General features: G+C 45.8%; 1 pseudogene; it reads right to left on the minus strand.

Moving 5' to 3' along the window:
• Positions 1–8,799: 8,799 nt before the first annotated feature.
• LOC126425331 (5S ribosomal RNA) lies at positions 8,800–8,917 on the minus strand (annotated as a pseudogene).
• Between the last annotated feature and the right edge of the window lie 571 nt (positions 8,918–9,488).

Here is a 9,488-nt window from a genome sequence, read left to right on the forward strand (position 1 = left end):
CACTTCGCGTCAGACGTGCTTGCATAAGTCTGCCCCGCTTGCAGGCAGCTTGTACTGGCGACATAAACAGCAGGACGTTCCAGACACTGTTCGCTGCCACCGCAGAATCTTCTTCATGAGCGCGCCTGTAAACATCGGAAATGTAGAAGACATTCACCTCTATAAAATTAGTGTTACACTTTCGCGAAAATGCAGTTATGACAGTGAGGATAGACCTACGTAAATCACATAATACTAGCATCCTCTAAATATACAGATACAAAATTATACCGCAAGTTGAATCAGCTCTGTAAGTGCGAATAAAATAAGTATACATCACATGCTATGGATCTGCCTGAATGACTCAAACAACAATTCATGGGGTGGATAAAAATGTGTGAACCGTAAAATTACTACTGGTTCACCAAAGGTTATTAATCTCAATCAGTACAAAAATGGCTCTGAGCACTATGGGACTTAACGTCTGAGATCAGCAGTCCCCTAGAACTTAGAACTACTTAAACCTAGCTGACCTAAGGACATCGCACACATCCATGGCCGACGCAGGATTTCAACCTGCGACCGTAGCGGTCGCGCGGTTCCAGACTTTAGCACCTAGAACCGCTCGACCTACCCGGCCGGCTTAATCAGTACACAAAATGTAAAGTGGAAGTAGGTGCCAAGGAATAACTGGTGAAATTACACACAACTTAGAGTAACACTCTTTATTCAAATTTGGTGCAAAACCTTACGATATTTAAAAAAAAAAAACATTCATTCAACAAATAAGTCACAATTTACGATAGGAAAGGACTTTTAAATTATTAAATTATCATAAAAAAATTTCACGCCAGTAAAATAATATTGAGATCTGCTAACCGTGATGACCAGAGAAGACGCGAAAATTGGTCCTCGTGTTCACAGGACCCATCTTGGACTATGTGAGCTGTGTGGACAGGATCCCTCTCGCCTTGGAACAGAGCAACGTCACTGGGTTCAAATGGCTTTGAGCACTATGGGACTTATCATCTGAGGTCATCAGTCCCCTAGAACTTAGAACTACTTAAACCAAACTAACCTAAGGACATCACATACATCCACGCCCGAGGCAGCATTCGAACCTGCGACCGTAGCGGTCGCGCAGTTCCAGATTGAAGCGCCTAGAACCGCTCGGTCACATCACTGGGAACAAACCTTGTACCATAGTGTGGTTGATAAGCCTAAATGGCCACATAATCACTGGAAGTAATGCGGCCTTGATTAATACCGATGGGGCCCACGGAATACCTCTATGTGTCTGCCCAAATCATGATGAACCCTCGTAACGTTTCACTCCTGGGACATGAACTCGGCCAGAAGTTGGGGATAGCGTGAAACATCCGACCAAGTCACTTTCTTCCATTCTTCCATAGTCTAGGTTTTACGGCTAAGGCACTACGTTGTCCTGTTACGGGCATTTCTATCAGTGATGGGAGGTTTTGGAATTCTAGCTTGTCCTACAATTCCCTGCTTATGGTGCTCCATTCGGCTTCTTTGGGTGCTGGCAGAGTCTGGGAGTGCAACATTCTGTTTTCCAGTGTGTTTTGCAGCTATAGCCCTCTTTGTTTTTCGTCAATATCCTCTTCAATCTCCGTATGTCAGTGTCACTAAACACAACTGTGACGTATCTACATCTACATCCATACTCCGCAAGCCACCTGACGGTGTCTAGCGGAGGGTACTTTGAGTACCTTTATCGGTTCTACCTTCTATTCCAGTCCCGTATTGTTCGTGGAAAGAAGGATTGTCGGTATGCCTCTGTGTGGCCTCTAATCTCTCTGATTTTATCCTCACGGTCTCTTTGCGAGATATACGTAGGAGGGAGCAATATACTGCTTGACTCCCCGGTGAAGGTATGTTCTCGAAACTTCACCAAAAGCCCGTACCGAGCTACTGAGCGCCTCTCCTGCAGAGTCTTCCACTGGAGTTTATCTATCATCTCCGTAACGCTTTTGCGATTTCCTGTAACGAAGCGCGCTGCTCTCCGTTGTATCTTCTCTATCTCTTCTATCAACCCTATCTGGTACGGATCCCACATCAGTGAGCAGTATTCAGACAGTGGGCCAACAAGTGTAGTATAACCTACTTCCTTCGTTTTCGGATTGCATTTCCTTAGGATTCTTCCAATGAATCTCAGTCTGACATCTGCTTTGCCGACGATCAACTTTATATGATCATTCCATTTGAAATCACTCCTAATGCCTACTGCCAGATAATTTATGGAATTAACTTCTTCCAGTTGCTGACCTGCTATATTGTAGCTAAATGATAAGGAATCTTTCTTTCTATGCATTCGCAGCACATTACACTTGTCTACATTTAGATTCAATTGCCACTCCCTGACTCAGGCGCCAATTCGTTGCAGATCCTCCTGCATTTCAGTACAATTTTCTATTGTTACAACCTCTCGATATACCACAGCATCATCCGCAAAAAGCCTCACTGAACTTCCGATGTTATCCACAAGGTCATTTATGTATATTCTGAATAGCAACGGTCCTACGACACTCCCCTGCTGCACACCCGAAATCACTCTCACTTCGGAAGACTTCTCTCCATTGAGAATGACATGCTACGTTTTGATGATTGACATAGCTGATGATTGTAACTGTATTCAAACATTATGAATCACTTTGAAGGGAACGATCTATTGATACGTAATCAGCATGGTTTCAGAAAACATCGTTCTTGTGCAACGCAGCTAGCTCTTTATACGCACGAAGTAATGACCGCTATCGACAGGGGATCTCAAGTTGATCCCGTATTATAGATTTCTGGAAAGCTTTTGACACCGTTCCTCATAAGCGACTTCTAATCAAGCTGCGGGACTACGGGGCATCATCTCAGTTGTGCGACTGGATTCGTGATTTCCTGTCAGGAAGGTCGCAGTTCGTAGTAATAGACGGCAAATCATCGAGTAAAACTAAAGTGATATCAGGTGTTCCCCAGGGAAGCGTCCTGGGACCTCTGCTGTTCCTGATCTATATAAATGACCTGGGTGACAATCTGAGCAGTTCTCTTAGGTTGTTCGCAGACGATGCTGTAATAAACCGTCTAATAAGGTCATCCGAATACCGGTATCAGTTGCAAAGCGATTTAGAAAAGATTGCTGTATGGTGTGGCAGGTGGCAGTTGACGCCAAATAACGAAAAGAAATTCGATTACTCGATAAATAGTACAATTCTCAAGGCTGTCAATTCAACTAAGTACCTGGGTGTTAAAATTACGAACAACTTCAGTTGGAAAGACCACATAGATAATATTGTGGGGAAGGCGAGCCAAAGGTTGCATTTCATTGGCAGGACACTTAGAAGATGCAACAAGTCAACTAAAGAGACAGCTTACACTACACTCGTTCGTCCTCTGTTAGAATATTGCTGCGCGGTGTGGGATCCTTTCCAGGTGGGATTGACGGAGGACATCGAAAGGGTGCAAAAAAGGGCAGCTCGTTTTGTATTACCACGTAATAGGGGAGAGAGTGTGGCAGATATGATACGCGAGTTGGGATGGTAGTCATTCAAGCAAAGACGTTGTTCGTTTTTCCCGCGCGCTGTTCGGGAGTGGAATGGTAGAGAGATAGTATGATTGTGGTTCGATGAACCCTCTGCCAAGCACTTAAATGTGAATTGCAGAGTAATCATGTAGATGTAGATATAGAAACACCAGCCACATCGACTACCTTGGTTATGGAAGCACAAACCATACAGAAGCATCCACCATTCGAACACCACGTTGGTATTCACTTAGCTCCAACATAACGAATTCAAACACACGGAAAATTGGTGTGACCACGACTGGTACACTGGAACGTACCTCAGATCGTTGCACAGCAGCCGTTAGTGGCAAAAGACAACAACACAGTGTCCAGGCTTGTCTGGGATCTGCATTTATGTTCAAGCATGCATTTCAATTAACGGTAGAAGAAATCAAAATCTGGCAGAAAAACCAAAGAAATTCTAGTCGTATGTGAAGTATGTTAGCGGCAAGAAAAAATCAATGCCTTCTTTGCTCGATAGCAATGGAGATACTATAGAACACAGTGCTGCCAAAGCAGAGATACTAAAGTCTTCCGAAACGCCTTCACAAAAGAAGAAGTAAATATTTCAGAATTGGAATCGAGAACAGCTGCCAACATGAGTAACGTAGCAGTAAATATCCTCGGAGTAGTAAAGTAACTTAAATCACTTAATAAAAGCAAATCTTCTGGTCCAGACTGTACACCAATTACGTTCCTTTCGGAGTATGCTGATGCATTAGCATCATACTTAACAATAATATACAACCGTTCGCTCGACGAAAGATCCGTACCCTAAGACTGGAAAGTTGCACAGATCACACCAATATTCAAGAAAGGTAGTAGGAGTAATCCACTAAATTACAGGTCCATATCGTTAATGTCGATATGTAGCAGGGTTTTAGAACATATATTCTGTTCGTACGTAATGAACTACCTCAAAGAAAACGGTCTATTGATACACAGTGAAGTGGCCGAGCGGTTGTAGGCGCTACAGTCTGGAATTGCGCGACAGCTACGGTCGCAGGTTCGAATCCTGCCTTGGGCATGGATGTGTGTGGTGTCCTTAGGTTAGTTAGGTTTAAGTAGTTCTAAGTTCTAGGGGACTGATGACCTCAGAAGTTAAGTCCCATAGAGCTCAGAGCCATTTGAACCATTTTTGATACACAGTCAACACGGGTTTAGAAAATATCGTTCATGTCAAACACAACTAACTCTTTGTTCATATGAAGTGCCGAGTGCTGTTGACAAGGGATTTCAGATCGATTCCGTATTTCTGGATTTCCGGAAGGCTTTTGACTCTGTACCACACAAGCGGCTCGTAGTGAAATCGCATGCTTATGGAATATTGTCTTATTTATGTGACTGGATCTGCGATTTCCTGTCACAGAGGTCACAATTCGTTGTAATTGACGGAAAGTCATCGAGTAAAACAGAAGTGATTTCTGCCGTTCCCCAAGATAGTGTTAAACGCTCTTCGCTGTTCCTTATCTACACTCCTGGAAATTGAAATAAGAACACCGTGAATTCATTGTCCCAGGAAGGGGAAACTTCATTGACACATTCCTGGGGTCAGATACATCACATGATCACACTGACAGAACCACAGGCACATAGACACAGGCAACAGAGCATGCACAATGTCGGCACTAGTACAGTGTATATCCACCTTTCGCAGCAATGCAGGCTGCTATTCTCCCATGGAGACGATCGTAGAGATGCTGGATGTGGTCCTGTGGAGCGGCTTGCCATGCCATTTCCACCTGGCGCCTCAGTTGGACCAGCGTTCGTGCTGGACGTGCAGACCGCGTGAGACGACGCTTCATCCAGTCCCAAACATGCTCAATGGGGACAGATCCGGAGATCTTGCTGGCCAGGGTAGTTGACTTACACCTTCTAGAGCACGTTGGGTGGCACGGGATACATGCGGACGTGCATTGTCCTGTTGGAACAGCAAGTTCCCTTGCCGGTCTAGGAATGGTAGAACGATGGGTTCGATGACGGTTTGGATGTACCGTGCACTATTCAGTGTCCCCTCGATGATCACCAGTGGTGTACGGCCAGTGTAGGAGATCGCTCCCCACACCATGATGCCGGGTGTTGGCCCTGTGTGCCTCGGTCGTATGCAGTCCTGATTGTGGCGCTCACCTGCACGGCGCCAAACACGCATACGACCATCATTGGCACCAAGGCAGAAGCGACTCTCATCGCTGAAGACGACACGTCTCCATTCGTCCCTCCATTCACGCCTGTCGCGACACCACTGGAGGCGGGCTGCACGATGTTGGGGCGTGAGCGGAAGACGGCCTAACGGTGTGCGGGACCGTAGCCCAGCTTCATGGAGACGGTTGCGAATGGTCCTCGCCGATACCCTAGGAGCAACAGTGTCCCTAATTTGCTGGGAAGTGGCGGTGCGGTCCCCTACGGCACTGCGTAGGATCCTACGGTCTTGGCGTGCATCCGTGCGTCGCTGCGGTCCGGTCCCAGGTCGACGGGCACGTGCACCTTCCGCCGACCACTGGCGACAACATCGATGTACTGTGGAGACCTCACGCCCCACGTGTTGAGCAATTCGGCGGTACGTCCATCCGGCCTCCCGCATGCCCACTATACGCCCTCGCTCAAAGTCCGTCAACTGCACATACGGTTCACGTCCACGCTGTCGCGGCATGCTACCAGTGTTAAAGACTGCGATGGAGCTCCGTTTGCCACGGCAAACTGGCTGACACTGACGGCGGCGGTGCACAAATGCTGCGCAGCTAGCGCCATTCGACGGCCAACACCGCGGTTCCTGGTGTGTCCGCTGTGCCGTGCGTGTGATCATTGCTTGTAGAGCCCTCTCGCAGTGTCCGGAGCAAGTATGGTGGGTCTGACACACCGGTGTCAATGTGTTCTTTTTTCCATTTCCAGGAGTGTATATAAACGATTTGGGAGACAATCTGAGCAGCCGTCTTCGACTGTTTGCAGACGAAGCTGTCGTTTATCGACTAATAAAGTTACCAGAAGGTCAGAACAAACTGCAAAACGATTTAGAAGAAATATCGGAATGGTGCGAAAAGTGGCAGTTGACCTTAAATAACGAAAAGTGTGAGGTCATCCACATGAGTGCTAAAAGGAACTCGTTAAACTTCGGTTACACGTTAAATCAGTCTAATCTAAAAGCTGTAAATTCAACGAAATATATAGGAAGTACAATTACGAACAATTTAAATTGGAAGGAACACACAGAAAATGTTGTGGGGAAGGCTAACCAAAGACAGCGTTTCATCGGCAGGACACTTAGAAAATGTAACAGACCTACCAAGGAGACTGCCTACACTACGCTTGTCCATCCTCTTTTAGAATACTGTTGCGCGGTGTGGGATCCTTACCAGATAGGACTGACGGAGTACATCGAAAAAATTCTAAGAAAGGCAGCACGTTTTGTCTTATCGCGAAACATGGGAGAGAGTGTCAAAGAAATGATACAGGATTTGGGATGGACTTCATTGAAAGAAAGGCGTTTTCCGTTGGGACGGAATCTTCTCACGAAATTCCAATCACCAATTTTCTCCTCCGAATGCGAAAATATTTTGTTGACACCGACATATTTAGGGAGGAACGATCACAACGATAAAATAAGGGAAATCAGAGCTCGTTCGGAAAGATATAGGTGTTCATTCTTCCCGCCCGCTATACGAGATTGGAATAATTGAGAATTGTGAAAACAATTTAGACATCCTGCATAGAGCTCATAAGGAACGGTATCTTAACATTTTGGAAAAGATCGAAATATACACCCACAAAAATAAACATGAACCCTCTGCCAGGCACTTAAATGTGATTTGCAGAGTATCAATGTAGAGGTAGATGTAGATGTAGATTAGTATCCCTCAATTAGCCCATATTTTCCCAAAGATACTTAGAGATATGAATTTTCTTCGGTTGCAGCCGTTGTGAAAGACATGAAATGTATTCGCAATTGCGAATATGGACTACCTTCAGCTGTACAACGGAATGACGATAGTGAACGTTTGCGTCGGAACGGGACTCGAACCCGGAAATCCCGCTAAGCGTGATCGGTCGCCTTACCATTCCGCTATCCGAACACGACTCACTGCCAGACCCCAAACTTCTGTTTATCGTGAACAGCCTCTTCTCGTACGTCCATTATGTATATACCCGTACAGGGGAGACATTTTACTTGAAAGTCACTTGCTCGGTCTCGGCGGATAAATACGATACTGCAGTACCCGTGTTATTCCGAATTGAGACGCAAAGTTCCTTCGGACATGCACTCCAATATCGTATTGTGAGTAATGCTCCTGAAAATTTTGTTCTTCAAACCTAATCATATTCTACCCTGGCAGGGGTAAAATACAGGGAGCGAATGGCTATTTACAATTTGTACAGAAACCAGATGGCAGTTATAAGAGTCGAGGGACATGAAAGGGAAGCAGTGATTGGGAACGGAGTGAGACAGGGTTGTAGCGTATCCCCGATGTTATTCAATCTGTATATCGAGCAAGCGGTTAAGGAAACGAAAGAAAAATTCGGGGTAGGAATTAAAATCGATGGAGAAGAAATAAAAACTTTGAGGTTCACCGATGACATTGTAATTCTGTCAGAGACAGCAAAGGACCTGGGAGAGAAGCTGAACGGAATGGACAGTGTCTTGAAAGGAGGATATACCATGACTATCAACAAAAGCAAGACGAGGCAAATGGAATGTAGCCGAATTAAGTCGGCTGATGCTGAGGGACGTAGACTAGGAAATGAGACACTTAATGTAGTAAATGAGTTTTGCTATTTGGGGAGCAAAATAACTGATGATGGTCGAAGTAGAGAGGATATAAAATGTAGACAAGGAAAGTGTTTCTGAAGAAGAGAAATTTGTTAACATCGAGTATAGATTGAAGTGTCAGGAAGTCGTTTCTGAAAGTATTTGTATGGAGTGCAGCTACGTATGGAAGTGAAACCTGGACGATAAATAGTTTAGACAAGAAGAGAATAGAAGCTTTCGAAATGTGGTGCTACAGAAGAATGCTGAAGATTAGATGGGTAGATCACGTAACTAGTGAAAAAAGCACTCCGTCTTCAGGCCACACGTGGCCCATCGGGACCATCCGACCGCCGTGTCATCCTCAGTTGAGGATGCGGATAGGAGGGGCATGTGGTCAGCACACTGCTCTCCCAGTCGTTGTGATGGGTTTCTTTGACCGGAGCCGCTACTATTCGGACGAGTAGCTCCTCAACTGGCGTCACGAGGCTGAGTGCACCCCGAAAAACGGCAACAGCGCATGGCGGCTCGGGTGGTCACCCATCCAAGTGCTGGCCACGCCCGACAGCGCTTAACTTCGGTGATCTCACGGGAACGGGTGTATCCACTGCGGCAAGGCCGTTGCCACGTGACTAGAGAGGAGGTATTGAATAGAATTGGGGAGAAGAGGTGCTTGTGGCACAACTTGTCTAGAAGAAGGGATCGGTTGGTAGGACATGTTCTGAGGCATCAAGGGATCACCATTTTAGTATTGGAGGGCAGCGTGGAGGGTAAAAATCGTAGAGGGAGACCAGGAGATGAATACACTAAGCAGATTCAGAAGGATGTAGGTTGCAGTACGTACTGAGAGATGAAGAAGCTTGCACAGGATAGGGTAGCATGGAGAGCTGCATCAAACCAGTCTCCGGACTGAAGACCACAACAACAACAACAACAACAACAACCCTGTACTTTACTATCCATACGACTTATTGGTTTCAGTTTTTATAATTGCCCTTAACAGTGGAACTATAGCTGAAATTGCGGTAGTGAAATGACTAACCAGTGAAAACTTACAGTCAAAAGTTGGTAGAGCACTTTGCAGCGAAAGGCAAATGTCGGTCCGGCACACAGTTTTAATCTGGCGTGAAGTTGCATACCAGAGCACACTCGGTTCCAGAGTGAAAATTTCATTCTGGGAACATCCCACAATCTGTG

This window comes from Schistocerca serialis, chromosome 10, assembly GCF_023864345.2.
Source record: "Schistocerca serialis cubense isolate TAMUIC-IGC-003099 chromosome 10, iqSchSeri2.2, whole genome shotgun sequence".
Taxonomy (NCBI): domain Eukaryota; kingdom Metazoa; phylum Arthropoda; class Insecta; order Orthoptera; family Acrididae; genus Schistocerca; species Schistocerca serialis.